General features: G+C 45.5%; 1 long non-coding RNA gene across 1 annotated transcript; it reads left to right on the forward strand.

The window, feature by feature from the left end:
• The first annotated feature begins 15,338 nt into the window (after positions 1-15,338).
• Positions 15,339-17,197, forward strand: LOC124682759. Its single transcript, XR_006996419.1, has 4 exons — positions 15,339-15,724; positions 15,955-16,072; positions 16,192-16,372; positions 16,800-17,197. It is a non-coding gene; the product is annotated as an uncharacterized LOC124682759 (long non-coding RNA).
• The last annotated feature ends 1,504 nt before the right edge of the window (positions 17,198-18,701 follow it).

An 18,701-nucleotide genomic window follows, 5' to 3' on the forward strand; every position in this document is an offset into this window, starting at 1 on the left:
GTTGCACTCAAGGCATCGGAAAGAGAAATTGTTCAACATCCTTGACGCAACAAGAGGAGAATTTGGCGAAAACACATAAGTGGAAGTGTCCAAAATAGCATCAACATGTGTGCACACAAACCATTGGAAAGAGAAATTGGTCCTCATATTTGGTGCAACACACAACATATCATCCAAAAAGTTCACCAAGTAGAAATTTGCACAACCGTGCGTGCCAACAAACCAAAAGAAAGAGCAATCGGTCAACTTGTTTGAGGCAACACCAACGGTAAGAATCACATCATCATGCTTGCAAAAGAACCATAAGAAAGAGAAATTGTTCGGCATGTTCAATGCAAAGCATGGGAAAGGTATTAGAGCCGGGTTCGATCTTGAACTTACGTGTATTATGCTCTCTAGAGCTCTCTTTGTCAACTCGTGCTCAATCGAGGTTGACATTGGCATTCTTGTACCTACACACACAATAGGCAAACCAAAGAACGTGTGTGCATGGTATATGAACACATCATCCATCATGATGGTCCATCTCTTTTGCACATCACCATTAGCGTTGAGCAAAGCATCATAATAGATATGGTGAATATGCGGAGTAAACATGTGAACATGCTCAACATGGATATATGCAAAGTCTCCAAAATTTGAGAGAGCTATGGGGGCAATCTCATTTACAAGCATAGTAACATTATGGCAAACCAAGCATTGAAAAGAGCAAGTGTTCAACATTTTGGTTGCATTAATGGGAGAGTATTGCAAGCATTTCACACAAAACATGTTCAACATTGTATCATTGTTGTCGACAAACCTAAGGAAAGAGCAATTGTTCGGCAAGGTTGTCACAACACGAGCATCATCATCATCATCATTGCAAGCAACACATAGGAAAGAGCAATTGTTCGACATATTGCAAGCAAGAGGAAGTAACTCGAAAGACTCATAGCATGGCATGGAAATATTATCATAAGCAACTAATTCCACATGATCAACCATAGTGGTATCACAAGTATCACAAGGGAATGTGAAAGAAGCATATGACATAGCAATAGGATCATCCAACTCATGCAAGCACTCATCAAGCATCATGTCCACTAGTGGGATCATGGCATCATCAACACCCATATAGGTACCTTTGTAGTCCGACTCATTTGAGGTAGGTGTTGTGGAAGTGGTAGGCTCCATGTGGCCTCCATGTTCATCTTCAATCAAGCATGGTGTGATAGCATCATCTTCATGCACCATGTACATCTTCTCCATGATCGGGAACTCGTCATCCATGGGACCTAATGAGACACAAGGAAACACACTAGAGGTAGAGGGTAAGTTGTTAGAATTCGAAATGGCCTCATATGACCTATCAACTACCACTCTCATCTCACTTGGTGTATCACTCATATCCTCAATGTGGAGGCACTCAAGCTCATGTATAGTGGATTCACTCATCTCACATATAGTGGAGTCGCTCATCTCACATATAGTGGAGTCGCTCATCTCACATATAGTGGAATCGCTCATCTCACATATAGTGGAGTCGCTCATCTCACATATAGTGGAGTCGCTCATCTCACATATAGTGGAGTCCATCATCTCCATGGCAATGACGTCGTCGATGTCCGAGCAACCTAGCAAAGAGGAAGACAACACAAGAGGAGTAGAGGTTAATGTGTTAGAAATCAAAGCGTCCTCACTCAACTCATGTGGTGTGGCACTCTTGCTCTCAAGGTGTTTGAAGTAGGATTTGCACTCGGCTTTATCTTGGATGGTCATATTTGCTTCAAGAGCTTCTAGCTCGGCAAAGTAGGCTCTCATCTCGGCCTTTTCTTGTGGGGTCATATTGGGTAGCTCTCACTAGGAAGGGTGTGTATGTATGTGGTGGAAGGAAAACTACCAAAAGGTCAAAACTAGCAAACCAAAATCGAGAAAATGGTTCAAGTTAGAGAATAACCGATATGTACTCACACACACACTCAAAGCACACGCAAAAGGCTAAGAACTCTATATGGTGGTAGGTGAGGAAGTGGATAGCAAACGAAAAGAACCAAAGAAAATGTCTATTGTCAAATGTGGGTAAGATCCAAAGTCAAATGTCAAAAGTGGTGATCTATGTCAAGGAAACACGAAAACACACACAAGGAAGAACAATGGGGTTAGCGCGACCAAGGAAGTGAGCAAGTAACAAGATGGTCCTAACGAAGACTATAATCTCGGTGTCACGCCAACACAAGAGAGACCGTAACTTGGTTGCATATGAGGGAAGCAACTAGATTTGCACAAATGCCACTCTTCTCTTATCTCTCTTAGTGCGTACAAGCTTTGCACTCCTTTGTATCGGTGGACACACACTCTTTTTGTATTTCCTTTTCCCTTTTCTCTTTTTTTTTCTATGCTTAGAAGCTTTTTTTTTTATCTATGTCACACCTTTTCATCTTTTGTGTATTTTTCTCACCGAGCTTGCTTCGGAGCTTTGCTCAACACAACGCACACACACCCTCTCACGGTCGTGACACTTGTGCAATGCTTCGCAACACTCGGAAAGCCACTCTCAATGGGATAGGTACGCAAAGGAAGAAAGGTTGGATACAAGGTGGGGCAAGTTATACCTATTGAAGTTAGGCGGTGTCAAGCACACGAACTTGCGATGGCGAAGTGGTGGTGTCGATGACGATGGCGAAGTTGCGCCGGAATCCGGGGTGCCAACGGTGTCGTCGCGGTGTTGATGTAGGCGCGGAAGCGAAATAGACAACCGATGCACTCCAAATCGGAAACCGAGCAAAATAAGTCAATGCCCGAAAAGTTGGGTCAAAACGAGCGGTCAAAAGTTGGGCTCCAAAAATCGTCAAAAATTAGAGATGAGCTATGTGGAGTATTCGGGGAATGATGTGAAAATTTGGAGTCAAACGGGCGCCGGAAAGTTGTCAAAATTTGGAGCAAAAAGTTGGGTCGAATTAGGCGAGATTTGCACGAGCACGTGTATATGGGCGGCGGTGCCGCTGTGGTATGGCCGGCGGTGCCGGGGGTGGGGTCGGCGGCAGTGCCGCTTGAATTCGGCCGGCGGTGCCGCTTAGCTCTGAAACTTGGACGAAGGGAAGATGGGAAATCGAGGCTGGAATCTCGCGGCCGTGCTGCGCGGGAATTGAGCGGTTTGGTGCAGCTTGATGCGGCCGGGGAAACGCGTGCGTGGTCCGGGTGCGGCCGAGCTGCTTGGGCGAGCCGAGGCGGCCGCGGGCGAGCGGAGGCCTAGGCTGCCGCGGCTTGGCGAGCGCTGCGCGGGCCGGAGCCGGCGAGGGCCGGCGTGGTGGGTTGGAGGCGGGGCGCGGGGCGATTGGCGTGGCCGGCGGCCGATGCTGCGTCGCGGCCGAGCGGGGCGCGCGCGCGGGGAGTTTGGTGCGGGCGTGCGGCGCAGGATGGGCCGGGGAGCGGCGGGCCTTGGCCTCGGAGCTTGGAGGTTGGCGAGCGGCCGGGCGTGGTCGCGACGGAAACGGGGTAAGGGAGGCGCGCGGCAGGGGAGGCGGGGTCGACTTGCTGCGGAGGCGCGGCGCCGTGGTGGTTTGGCCGATGATTGGTGGAAGTGGGGCGCAGGTGTGGCAGGCGGGAGGTTGAAGATGATGGGGGCCGGCAGTGCCGCCAGGAATAGGCCGGCAGTGCCGGTGAGCACGAACCCGATGAACGGCTCGACGAACCGGCGGAAATTGGCTCAGAAAATCTTCGATTCACGGAGATATACAAGGAATTTGACGGTGAAAATTGGAGGGGACGTAGATCAACACAAGAGACAACAGATCTGTGGATCAAAACCACAAAAAACTCAACAAATTCAGAGATCCAAATCCGAGCTATTTTTTAGGGCAAAATTTTTTTGGGGAATTTTTTGGGCGAAATTGGTGAAATTGGAGGGTCAAATTCGTGGCAACCTTTGCTCTGATACCATATGATGCGGGCTAAGCCCGTGTGGGTTGCCCGATCTCACGAATTGACCCGGGTGAGTGTGATTGCGGAGGGAGATTCGCGGGGAAGTGGATGAACGCGAAGAACACGATACAAACACACGCACACACACAATCGGTTATCCTCGTTGGCCCGATACACCAACTCGATAGAAGTTGCGAGAAAAGACCTTCCGGTAGAAGTCCCGCAAAGAGATCGACAAATCGAAGCACGCGAGATCTAGAAGGGTGAAAAGACCGAAAGGTTGATAGAAGTGCAAGCAAAAGACCAAAAGGTAGAAGTGCAAGCAAAAGATCAAACAAACGGTAGAAGTCACCAAAGAGATCTTCACGAGTCGATAAGGAGCCGGGTGATACAATAGGAATTAACCTAAGGTGGGGGTTACCCAAATCCACAAAGGGATAATAGAGGCATAAGCCAATTCATCTAAACATCATCTCTCCCTCATGAAGGTGGGGGTGGAGGTCTATTTATAGGGAACCACTAAGGAGGGGTAGTTTGGGGAAACTAAGATACAAGCACAGCCATACATGTGGCAACTTAGGGTTAGGTTTGGTAGTGGTCACGACCACGACGGCAGTGCCGGCGTTGGGAGGGCGGCAGTGCCGGCCCTGGCGGCAGTGCCGGCTCTGTGTAGGGCGGCAGTGCCGGCCCTGGAGCTTCCAGCCTCCTCTTCCTCCTTCTCTTCCAAGCTTCCGTGACATCGGCCTTGCGTCCTCGGGTCTCCGTGCCATCCTTCCTTCTCCCCGTACTTGTCGTCGAGTTCCTATCATCAAGATATGACGGGGTATGAAGTAGTATATCGTTCCAAGTAGGCGATTCGAGGCACGTGTAAAGGAGAAGATTCACCTTAGCGTGCCGTCTTGTCGATGAAGCATATGATGTGGCGAAGACGGAAGGTCGGGCTACATCAGAATTTGAGCGGGAAACGGTTTACACCGTGCTGGAAGTTAGCCAAAGTCAAAGACGGGTGGGGCTCCACGCCATGTCAGCTCTGCATATTATGTGTGGTGAAATGCAAAACTATCACGTCACGATATGATGTGAGATGCAAACAGATGAATGGATGGCGTAATTATGTTCCTCCTGTTTTTCTGATCAGAATGGACATAAAATTTGTTTGATTTGGATTTGTAAAAGTGCAATTATGAAACAATTAGAAAACCATCTGATTGTAACTTTCTGAAAACTGAATTTGGATTTGAGCGGGAAACGGTTTACACCGTACTAGAAGCTATCCAGAGTCAAAGACAGGTGGGGCTCCACGCCACGTCAGCTCCAGCGTGGATGGATGCAAAAAGGGGTTTTATCTGCTCCAGGGGATTTGGACTTGGGGCTGCACAGGGTGAGACAAGGGGCGGAACCAGTGTTCTGCGGATACAAATTTGTTATCAAGAAGACTGCATGCAAGGTAAAGCTAGCACACAGCGTTAACTGAATTTTGATAGACGGAAACTGAACACAGACACTACAAACTGAAGAACGTGACAGCGATTTCCTGTAGACAACGAAAATGCACAGATTTTAAAGTTGTGGCTGCGACGAATCTGGACACCGTTTTGGGCGAAACAAAAGAGGTTGAGTATCTACACAGTGGTGCACTTCGAAGGATGCCAATGGATCGTGCTGAAGTGGTCGGGGACGTCGGTGAGCTTCGCCGGAAAAACAGAACGCGACACGGTAAGAAACTGTTTGCTGGAGCCATCTTTGGACGACGATGGCGTCGTCGATGTTGCACCGTTTGGGATGATTCAAAGACCACTAGAAATAGGGTGATGTTGTGAATCTAAGGAAACAAGAAACGCATGTCCGGGATGGCTCGTGCCAGCGAGGATCTGCGTCAGAAGTAGCCACCGTGAAACAGACGAAAATAGCATCCTTTTCTGTTTCTCGATTTCGTTTGATCTCTCTCTCATGCGTTGATGCAGCGATGTTGAGGCATGCATGGGAGAGAAGAGGTTGTGGTGCTCACCCTGGTGTGCTCTGTGACGAGAAGTAGGGGCGGAGGAGGTCGCCGGCGTTGTGGAAGGAGAAGTGGCCGGGGCAGATGTTGAAGAAGGCTCGGGTAGCTTTTCGGCCTTGGCATCCTTTGAAGACGTCCAGGATGGAGAGGAGAGGACGGTGGCTCGATTCCACCACTCAGGTGAGCTCGAGGTGGCTCATGGCGGCGACGGTGAGGGGTAGACGGTGGCGGCTGTGTTCGGTGGGGTTTTGGGAAGGAAACAGAGAGGGTGGTGGCGGCTTGGAGAGGAGGGAGAAACAGCTAGGGTTGGTGGGGGAGCTGCGGGCTTATAAGAGGGGAGAGGGAGCAAGCGAGAGGCCGAAGGATACGGGGTAGCCGGGACGTGGCGTCCTGGAGGTAACCATTACCAGATACAGGAGGTTTCTCTCCGACGTGTAAAGAAAGAAGAGAAGGGCTTCGGTGGCGTACTGTTTCGGTCATGATGGGATGAGCCAGCAGGTGGGCTGCCAAGGTGAGGAGAGAGGGAGCCTGGATAGATAGGGATAGGGTTTATTTTATTTTGAAAATATTTTTCCTCTTTGATTTTAAAACTAGTTTTGAAAGCAACTTTATAAACCACACCAGAACAAGTGCAGCTTTACTTGAAATTTGAAAAACATTTGAGATAGTTTCATATGTTAGATAGTTTTGGTGTTAGGGTTTTGTTTAAAAGAATAGACAAGAGGAGGTTATATATATAAACCATATGAGAGGGGGAACTCAAAATAGTTTTCATTTAAAAATAACTTTTATTGATAAAATCTTGTGGATGATATGATGCATATGCCATGATGATGCATAAAAAGAAAAAGAACAGAGCAATCTATTAGGGGTCCTACCCTGGGCCGTTACAATCGACACCACTAACAAGGGATCGCGCCCCGAGATCCCATGCCATGGTACGGGGAAGAGAGGTGAACTAGCGGATCTTCTGGCGACGTGTCGATCTTCTGGCGACGTGTCGATCTTCTCGACACCACTAACAAGAATTGTTGCTCCATGCTGATCGTGTCGACATCACTAACAAGGAGTTGTTGTTCCGATGTCGATGATGCGCTTTCGTCGAGACCTCCGAAGATCGGACCTAATAGGTGAGGGGCAAAGATCATCCAACCCATGTCGAAACCTAAGACTCCGATAACTCGGATAAGAGAGAAGACTCAAAACTCGCATAGATAAGAGGAGAAAGAATATAGGTAACGAGAAAAATCAGAACTAATCAGAACTATCCAACGAATTTTAGAAAATAGTTTGGACTCTCTAAACTCAACGACCGTTGGCAAGGTTATCCTACAGGCGACTGGATCATGGGGTATCGTTAACCTGAGCTCTGATACCAACTTGTGATGCCCCGTAACCGGTACCATGAGGATCCTAGCGAATCCGCCGAAATCCGCACGATATAGATTCTGAGACGCCCTCCGACACGACGTGCGCGACGGATCACAGACGTGATGCCGGAGGAATTAACACGAGCGGTAGCATTACAACAGGATTACAATACAGCCCACAAGAAACGAGATATATTACAACAATGACTCCAACGAGTCAAGATAAAAGTATACAACATAAGATCCAAAATCATACAAAAGATCGAACACATCCGAGTACGGACAAGATACAAATTGGACTAAGAGTCCTGAAGATAACCAATGGCGTCCATAACCCTGCCTGGGCCAAGCCGGAAGGGTAACCTTGCTAGTGTCGTCTTCATCGAACATATCTTCATACCTGCCCGGTTATGTCCCAAAGAAGCAACAATAAGTACGGGTTCGTACTTAGCAAGACTTCAAGATGTATAAGCATTCGTCAACCAGTCGTCCTTTGTACTTGAGGCACGCAGGGGACTTAGAGGACGCAAGAGGAACGTCATAGGCAATATGGTGGGGTTAAGCGGCAGCGCGCAAGCACTAAAAACCTGTAGAGACACTCCACAACAGTCGTCTATCAGAGAAGGTGAGAGAGCGCATAAAGTAACAATTATGTACTCTGCAATCATAAGGCATTCACACTGTTGTCAAGTTTTAACCAGTTATTATTTAAGTTGTTTTATCTTAATATGCAAGTTATTAGTATTGAAACAACATGTGGAAGTTGTCTATGGTCGAGTCATGCAGCTCCAAGTCGTCCATAATCGCGGACACGGCTTATCGATAAGATGTAACCCTGTAGGGGTGCCCAAATGTGCCCACACGCACGATCAACCCACTTGTGACAGGTGGGTATCACGACTCGCACTCTCCTTCACGACAACAATGTCCAGGAAGCTACCTAACTAAGTTGAACCCGTATCGAAGTCCGACCGTATCTCCGAAGCGGTCCTAGCTATTTGCAACAGCGTACTAGGTGGTTTAACACACACTGGGGCGGTAAAGCACTTCGCAGCGGCTCGGCGACCTATACGTGCATACCAGAAAATAAGGGTACAAGGCATCCAGGGGCTTCCCAAAGACAAAGAAGTAACAGGCTGGCATGCACGCAACAATAAATTGTAAAACATTAGGAACTATTTGTGGCCACTGGACAAAGCTATAGATTCCGCAGTGGTCGAGGGGAGACCCAATAAACATACCCACGTGTGGTTAGAGCTAAGTCTCGGAACAGATAACAAGAACTCGGGGTCCTAAGATATTTAGGGAACACAAGTGAGCCATCACAAAACAATCAGTCGACCCACCGATTCCTCCGCTAACAACTATGAACAAGTATATCCATAAACCGTGTGTCATGATTCCTGAACAGATAACCCGATAAGATAACAATAATGGTAACACGATATAAACAGCACTAGCATGCACTACGACTTGCGTGGCAGACCCGCAACCAAACAATAGCTGTAGGTTGTTGGTGGAGGCAATATAGGCTGCTTGAGGTAACAAGTGGATAGGACATGTGACAAGAACGCAACTCAAGGCTAGCATAAGAGAGAAGACAAAATAAAATAGGTGAGCGACTCCTGCAGAGACATGAGTTTAGGAAATGCTTGCCTGTTAAAGCTTGCGAGGAACATCCGGCGGTCTTGTCGTATCTCACAACACCACTTCGCGATCCTATTCGGAAGAAGCAAATGTGGGACTATATAAAGCCACCAGGGGTACCTCCTTGAGGACATATTCTCTCCCACCTGATCTCTCATTAGACAATCTCTCCCTCCGCCTCCGACGCCTACCACAAAGCAAGTCGCCTAACGCTGGCGACAGTATGATCATAGTGATTTATAGCAGGACGTAGCGATCCTCCACCGAGGGTACGTTAACCTAGGTACATCGTGAGCCAAACTCGTTTCCGGAATCTCCTACGCCGCCTTGCTCCATACCTCTCATGTTCTACCCCGTAGCGATCCTCCACCGATGCGACACTGTCATCCGGCCCTCTTCTGGACAAACTACCCCCTGAGGAAGGACATCATATTTTGCACATTTCTCTACTACTTCTAATTCCACCGCTTCTTATTTTTCTAATCCGTTAAATCGTTAATTAGATGACCAACTGATGGAAGCTGCGATAGATTAGACCAACAAGAGGTGAATTGTGCAAAAGATATGTCCAACTATTGTTTTATGCAAAAGAGTGATATGGAAATCTGGTGGAATCTTGAATTTCCTTTGCAGTGGTAGGCATGCTTCACTTATAACTGGAGTACCTTGCGGACCTGGTGCATTTTGTTTGTACCGATCAGCTATTTTTTCTTACCCCGAAGAAAGGTAATAGCCTTTTCAGTGAGATGTCTTTTCAATGCTACGGAGTTGTCTATTCACTGCTTGCTTTGTCTGCTCAAACGTATCTCTTCTTATCAGTCTCGTAGGAGAGACTCCCCTCCCCCCTTCTCCACGCGTCTGTCAAATATTCTGCCTCCTATTAAAAAGGACATTGCCACCGCTTAAGGGCCCCGCGCCTCGGAGCCGCAACAGAGGAGTGCCCTCCCGCTGCCTAGGCCTTTTCCCCGAGGCGATCCAGCGGGAATTGATGCTTCTCCATCGGAGTGTAGGACGAATAACAAAAGAAGATTCGGTAGATAACAAATGTAGCAATACCGATTGATGAGATCTGAGATCTAGGGTTTGGCCCAATCTCGCGATTTGACCCAAGGATCGAGGGGAAAAGGTGGGAGAGCGCGAGGAACACGAAGAACACGAAGAACACGGTACTCACGCACGCACACCAACCCGATACACCCGATACTTACCCCCGTGGCTCGATGGACCACGCCAATAGAATCACCTAGGAAGAGGCACGCGGCAGAATTCCCGATGAGAGATTGGTGTTGGAGAAAAGAGATTGGTGAGGGAGAGAGAGTGACTTGCACTAGAATCTCACTCAACAATATCCAAATCAACAACAAGGATGGCCTTGATTACAGAGGGATGCTTGTCCAAGATGGATGCTGACCCTAGGGAGACTAAGCTCAAAGTTGGTTTAAGCTCAAAATTATGTCTAAGGGGTAAGGGAGGGGTCCAGGTCCCTTATATAGGCATACATGGCCAGCAAGGCGAAAAGGTACATAACTTAGGCAGTTTGGTGGGGTCTTCTCGTCAGATCCGGTCCTGGGGCCGGTCAGACCGGGCCAGTGACCGGGCGGTCCGGTCATGGGTCCGGTCGACCGGTCGCCAACCGGAAACTTCGCAGATTTCCGTCCGGTTGGTTTCCGGTACGAGCTCCAGGGAAATCCGGTTGGCGGCCGGTTGACCGGGTCTGGGACCGGGCGGCCCGGTTGTGGGTCCGGTCGACCGGGTCCTGGACCGGCCAGCGTCTTCTCTTCCTTCGAGCGCTTCGAGTGACGTCGGGTCCAGCTCCGTGTGCATCTTCATGACTTGAGGCTCCTCTCCTTCCCTTGACCATGGCTTGTCCTCCTCTCCGGTGTCTTGATGCGCCTTGTACCTAATGACACATAGCACATCGGCATGAGGTAGCATTCCATCCAAAGGGGTACCAAGATCAAGGGTGGTGAGGAGCGAGTTCACCTTATCGTGTAGCGCTTTAACTCGAGCCCGAGTCATCGGTCCACTTGGGGGACTAGTTGGTCTTGATGTAGTGTCGTCGGTGAGCGGGGCTACATCACCGAAATTCTATGGTCCAACAAGCGAAGCTGCTATTTACTAGTCAACACTAGTAAACTGCACCTGCTTTGCACGGTAATTATTATTATTTTGTGGGATAATTCTTACCTTATCATGGCATAATAATAAGGGTTAAGTGTAATTTTGGTCCCTCGTGTCTTGCAGAAGTCTAACTTTTGTCCCACAACTTTGTTTTGATCTAAACATGCCCTCAAACTCTTAATTAATTTCAATTTTGGTCCCTGAAAGTGATTTAATGATGGTTTACCAGTTTTTGACTCTCTTCTTTTGCCACCGTGGACAGATTTGTATAGGTTTAGTCCACGTAGGACCATCTCATCTCGATATCATTAATGCATTTAGCATTACGAATGTTCGCTGGCGATCGTGATCATTATCCTTATGGTGTGTAGTAACCCTTACTCTTCTCCAACACCTAGCGGCGACACCTCACACTATGAGGGTTAATAAACCGGGCGGAAAAGGCAGAAGTAGAAGACATGAGAGGGCTTTTGCGTCGGGAGGAAAGGCAGAAGCGGCTGAAGTGGCGAGGACGGTTGCACCGAGCAAGAAAGACCGAGACGATGCACATGTGTATTAGGGCAATGAGATTTCTTCTATTTGTGGACTGAGGAGAAATGATCCCACTTAGATTAAAACTGGCCAATTTTATCCACGATGGAAAAAGAGAGTCAAAAACCAGTCAACCATCTTAAAACCGTTGGTAAGGACCAAATTAGACTTAATTAAGAGTTTAAGGTCAAATTTATAGTAAACAGAGTTAAGGGACTAAAATTAGCCTTTTGCAAGATTTTAGGGGCCAAAAGAGCACTTAACCATAATAATAATATCTCGTATTACTTGAAAGCTGGATATAACACTTGTTTCGACTTTGAAATAATTAATTATTGGATACTTAGAAGTAACAACAACTCTAGATATAATACTTGTTTCGCATGACTGACAACTTTGCAATTTTCTTGTACTATTTACATTAGTAACTCTAGATATAATACTTGTTTTACATGACTGACACCTTTTCATTCGTTGATTATTGTCTCTAATTCCTAAAAGTTGCATTAAACTACAATACAGTAGTGCATGAAATGACTAGATTGCCTAGTTTCATAATCTATACTTTTTATAAAGAAAAATATTACTAACTACAATCAATATTAGTCTATCTTCACATGCAGATCATCCACATCATCTATTCCATTAGCCTATCAAATATCCATGTTATCCCCACTAACATTTATTGTTGACATATATTTACATGCAAGCTATTCATGTTACCAATTTTGTCCATCCAATCATCCACATCACCACTTTATAGCCATAAAAATATACAACAACTTGCTTTATATAATATATTTTCCTAGAAAATTCCTCCCGCAGCGCGTGGGGTATGTTTCTAGTATCTAAAAACATTTCCTCACATCTTAATGACTAATGCCTTTTACCGTCTCTAGAATACTCATTCCATAGGAAAAAAAATGATTTGCCGGAGCGGATTATTTGCTCATCACATGATAAAACAATGTCTTCCTCGTCAAGAATATATGGCACAGGAAATGCTTTCAATCACACGATGAAACAATGTGCTCTGGTTTTTTTATTAAAAAACGTCCTTTCTTGTGCATTGAAAGGTACACATACTACATGGACACATAAATTTTGTTTTGATGGTATAACCTTAAGTTATTAACTGTACGTACTGAATAGCACTATTGAAATTCTATGATCATTTACTAGTGAACATTGTCAAGCTTCTTGCACTAGCCAAAGCAACCAAAAGTCCGAACTAATGGAAAGAGCTAGGCAGTCCACTTATACATCTCAACACCCCTCCTCACGTGTAACCGAAAGAAGAGAAGAGGAGGTCAACACGTGGAAAGCAGAATAGCACACGTATGAATAATCATATACGCGGGCGGACATAGGGGTGGGCAAATATTGCAGAAGCCAAGAATCGAACTCGAGACCCTGGGCTATGATACCATGTCAAGCTTCTTGCACTAGCCAACGCAACCAAAAGTCCGAACTTATCGAAAGGGCTAGGCAACCACTAATACATCTCAACAAACATTATTCACGGATTCAAGACATTTATAGGGGTCTTCACAAAAATATCTCTGCCATGTGTCAGCATTAGAGTGATGAATTTGGGAATAGTGTTGCACCGTGTGGAAAGTGTTGGGACGAGTTAACCACATTTTGCAACTAGTGGGACTAATTTGAACGTAGTGAACAACTATTGGGACTGTGGGTGCTCTAAACAAATCTAGTACAATCTTTGTACTCCCTCCGGTCTCTTTTATTAGTTTACTCGGGATATAGTATAACTTTGTACTAAATTTGAGTCAATTAAAAAGGACGGGAGGGAGTATTATGTAAACTTAGTGAAAATCCATCAAATGTAGTTTGACCTAAGATAAAAAAAAACCAAAATTTGATTGTTGTGTTCTTTAGACTTAGATCATTCATGAATATTCGTGACCCACTACGGGGTCTAGCTAGCTTAGGTAAAGAAAATTAGATTAGGAAAATAGAGACCGGGGCACGAAATCTACAGACAATGCTGCCCTGTATTTTTTGACATAAGTCGGATGGCCGCATTTACTACCACCAGTGTCCTCTCTCTCTCCCCTCCTCTCTCTCTCGCTCCTCTAAGAATCGCGTGTGGGTACGTGTGTGCTGTTCAGAGAGGGGCACACTGCATCAAAGCAATTTATTGGGCCACCGCGAATCTGCCCTGCACAATGGACCGTTAGATTGCTCTATCCAACGGTGTAGATGTAGCGAAGTTGTCATATATTTTAAGGCACTAATGTGTGCCACTTATGATACTAATGTATGTGCTATGCACGTGATAGCCGATGCCAAGGTGAATATAAGATCATCTATATTACGATTGAAAAATATGTACTTCCTCCATTGACAAAAGAGTGTACCTGCGGGATTTCCAAGATAAATTATTACGATTTTGATTTCCGTGAGATGAGAAATAAATATTTTTTACTACTATAAATATGCATGGGAAAATTTGCTACAGGACATCATTATTTTCTGGCGTTTGCTGAAACACACCACTCGATTATGTATTTGCAAGGTACCATTACAATTATGTGGCACATTTGCAGAACACACCACCCGGCTAAAAAAATGGAAGTTTCTGCACTTTTCGCTGGGATGACTAGTTTTGAAGGGCATAGTGAGAAAGTTTCTGTTTTTAGTCAGGTGGTATATATGTTCTATCAATTAACTAAATAGATTAAGGCTGTTGCAATCCCTGGTCTCTCAGCGATTGGACGGTGCGCGCGTCGTGTGGGCCAGCGTCTGTGTGGGCTACCTCGGGGGCTCCTTATCCTTTCCGTCGGTGCCTGGTGGTGTTTTTTCCATGGCTGCCGTCGGTGCCGATTCCCAGCAGCGGCCCGAGGCTGCACGCCCCGGAGAGCCAGCGACTCGAGTTGCCTCCCAAGTGCCGTCGATGTATCTGCCCGTTAAGCGCCACCGCCAACGCATCTGCCCACCGAGCGCCACTGCCGCCGACGCATCCTCTCAGCTCCAAATAAAAAGCTCCTTTTTTGTCCGAATGTGAGGAATCGACGGATCTGCGTGCGGCGGTGCTGAATCCGGTGGTTTTGTGAGCCCAGCCGTTCACCGACACTTACTACCCAGGTCGGCCCTTCGTCGAGCCTAGGAAGGAGGTGGACGACGCTCATGAGGTGCAAGCTGCAGGTATGTGTTGATATTGATGTTCCTGTATTTGCATGTTCAAAGATAATCATCCTATCCTATCTGCAGAATCCTGGTAACTAATACGGAAGTGAGGAGATGTATCCAGTATTTTTAAGTAACCTGCCACTAATCCATTGGCGTAGATAGAATATTTCAATGATGGTCACGCCAAGTTAGTTTGCATGATCATCACACTAATTGGTACTAATACAATATAGTCTGAAGAGGCTAAATTGAATTAGCTATCTAGCTATTCCATTTCTGTTCTTCCTTTCTATATATTTGTATATATTATTGTAGCAGTCAAGAGCCAAAGAACATGGATGTACATCTCAGCTACTTGAATCTGCATCGTTACGATGTGTTATGCAACATGCATCTCGCTGCTAGAGGTTGGGATTTCAGATACTTGTTTATGAGAGCTGAAACACCATTTTATTTTGTTCGCCAGTACATGAAAATAAAACATTGTTGCCTAGATGTCAGCTTGAGAATTTCATTATCTGAGAATACTTGAGGACAGTCAATCTATGATGATATTATCAGTATTCTGAATTTGCACAGAAACTCCGAGTAATCTGTAATGATTTAGATGTTACGATACTGAATTTTCACTTGACTGAAGACGCCAGTTTGTAAGCATCACACAAACTCTTCAGGCGAGCAGGTGAGTGTTTTGAATAAAACTGCTCTGGAACTAGCTACCTCTTCATAGTTTCACATGCTCTTGCAAATATCTTCTTATCTCTTCTCAGTTTGTTAGGTATAGAAATTAAACAACGGGGAAACCTGGAAGCCAGACCCAGCACATCTCTGTCTGAAACTTTGAACTGACTAAATAAGAAAATAAAAGATATGTACTGATGGTAACTATTTTACCTCTCCATGTTGAAGGCTAACGGCTTACTAAATTAAGCTTTTCATGGTGATATATTTTGAGCTCATACCACTCTCTGCTAAGTTCCAATTCCAGCTGTTGTCATTTGTGAGTAGTAACTTTGACCGTCCTCTTTTAACTTATCTTACTTTCTCACTGGAATATCCATTTGCTCTTTTAGCTATGACTGCCAATTGATAAGTTAACCAATTCACTGCTCTTTTAAATAAAAAATGTGAAGTATACAATTCTTATTTACAAGTTAACCCTTCCAAGCAGTATGGTTATATTCTTCCAAGAAAGTGTTATGCTAATTATTGTTTAGTTTTGGCCTGCAGTAAAAGAGAAACAAGGAGCATGATTACATCTTCAGTTTCATACTTAGATATTGAGGAGTCACATGATGTGGGATTTGTATGTTTGTATGATGGCCATTGCTATACTATGGTTCTCAAGGTATATACTTTTACTTGATCATGTTAGTAGGTTTTATGGTTCAAAATGATTGTTTCACTTTACTCAGTCCATGCATTCTTACCGTTGACATTCACATTCCATCCTGGCCTACCCTCTAGCCAACAGGTTGTCAACTTGTTCCACATTTGCCTGCCACCAAAGAGCCTGGACGGAGGATGCTATCGAGGAACTGTTGTGAAGTTGGTTCTGTGGTTGGCCCGTGGACACCATGACATCATGGGAACGAGGAATGGTTTGACTGAATCCAAGGACTTCCTCAAGCTGACCCCTAACCCTAAGGTTCATAGTTCTTCTATTTATCTATTTCTTCTGCGCCCTTTTTCTCTCATTTTCTGAATGACATCATCTCATGGCATTAGTAGCTCCTCCAATGATACTAACTGTTAAAAAAATGAAAACCATGTGATACTTATTTTGTAATATGGTAAGTAAAATTTTATTGCTGACGCAATGCATTCTTTATTTGAAAATTTATAATCTTATATTTATATGTATAAATTTAATTTAGTTAATTTTTTAGTGGTGTTTTTGTTTTATGAAAATAATATTTGTATTCACGCACATGTAGTGTGGCATCAGCTTCCCTATTATTTACACATGGATCATAACCCTATGTGAAAAGCAGTTTGCTACTAGATCCCAATGGTTAGTGTGTTGATGTGAAGTACTTCTCTGTTGACTGGCTAAATAATGCATCCATCTCTAGGCCTTCGGTGCCATGGAAAAGCAGTAACCCATTCAGGGCTTCAGCATTCTACTGATTGAGCCACATAGGAAGATCAAAACCTCCTGGTTAGTTATATAATCATATTTTGATTTTCTATAGTGCAACATTAATCGGATACACTATGATAGAAGCCGGAACATACAAGCAATCTACGCTTGTGTAAGATTGGCCCGTTATAGCTAAACAACAAAATAGTGTTCTCGCTTGGTCCAAATCAAAATTAGGGGCCCTATGTTGTATTCCTCTTGTGGCAGATATTGCTTATAGGGTTTTCCAAGAATATGAGTATGTATTTTATGTCAGTTTTTCTTTTTCTTTTTCTTTTTTGGGCCTTAAGAAAATATTGACATGTGATGTTGAATGAAATATTTGAAATGGTGAGTGAAACATGGGACATATTGATAAGGGGTTGCCCGATCTTCTCAGTAAGCGAAGGGTGTTGATGAACACGTGATGGTAGCAGCGGATGAAATCGATGATGATGAGGAGGATAACTTGTATGATGCGACGAAGTCTCTCGATTGATTCTTGATGCCAACGCAACAGCTCTCAACCCTGCAAGATATTCGCAACTCCACACACTTGCACACGTAGCCGCCGACCACGAAACGGTAGATTGCAATCTTCTAATCCCCAATAGAACAGCAGATCACACAAACTTTCAGTAGCATAAAACTCCAGATCGCAACGAATTGGAGAGTTGGGGAACAATAGTTTTTCTTAGCAAACAACTATGAACTAGTTATCTTAAACGTGGTCTCTAGCAGCTAGGGGGTCGTCCAAGGCACTTATATAGGCGTCCGGGACAAGTTCTGGTCGAAAATATACAAGTAAAACTGACCCAGAATAGATCTGGTCGAGACAGACTCGGACTAGGCCGGTCTGGAACCCGGTTGACCTGGTCTGTGGCCGGGCTGGCCGGTCTAGACCGGGCCAGGGACCGGGCGGCAACCGTAAGTGTCGCAGAAGTCCTTCCGGTTGGCCCCAGTACGACGCCCGGTTGGCGCCGGGGTGAATCCGGCGTGCCACCCGGTTGAACCGGGCCAGGGACCGGGTGCGCCGGTCTGGCGGCCGGTCTGACCGGGCGCTGGGCCGGCCTGGACGTCAACTTCTCCTCTCGCGCATGCCTCCCGCTCCTCCCTCGCGTGTCCATGAGATATCTTCATGTCCAGCTCCATGTCTAGCTTCACGTCCATCTTGACGTCCGTCTTCATGTCCAGTTACTCCTCTACTCCTCGTGCGATGCTCGTCTCCTCTTGATACCTGATGATACATAAGTAACAGGACTTAGGCAGTATAAAGTTCTCATCAATCAAAGTATCGTTTAGAAACAAGTTCACCTCTTGTTTAAGTAGCTTCGCACGAGCCCTTGTAATTGGTCCAATCCGAACTTCATTGGACTTGAGCTTCACAGCATGTTCGTCTTCATTTGTCAATGACGGATGTAGTGGTGTAGTAGGGATGTCCTCATCATCTCCCCTCCCCCCTTCAAAAGGCATCGACCTCGACGCTCCAAGGTCTTCTCCGTCATATGGTGTCAAATCAGCAACATTGAAAGAATTACTGACACCAAACTCATCAATTGGAAGATCTATCGAGTATGCATTATCGTCGATCTTGGCAAACACTTTGTAAGGACCAGCACCACGATGAAGCAACTTGGACCTCCTTAGCTTCGGGAACCTATCCTTGCGAAAATGTACCCAGACCATATCACCAGGCTTGAACAACATCTCCTTGCGCTTCTTGTTTATCCTTGTAGCATTGCTCTTTCCTTTCTTCTCTATCAACTCTTTAGTCTTCACATGGATCTTACGCACAAAATCTGCCCTCTTTGATGCCTCCATATTAACTCTCTCATGCATGGGCAAAGGGAACAAG

The sequence above is a fragment of the Lolium rigidum genome, chromosome 1, assembly GCF_022539505.1.
Source record: "Lolium rigidum isolate FL_2022 chromosome 1, APGP_CSIRO_Lrig_0.1, whole genome shotgun sequence".
Classification (NCBI taxonomy): Eukaryota; Viridiplantae; Streptophyta; class Magnoliopsida; order Poales; family Poaceae; genus Lolium; species Lolium rigidum.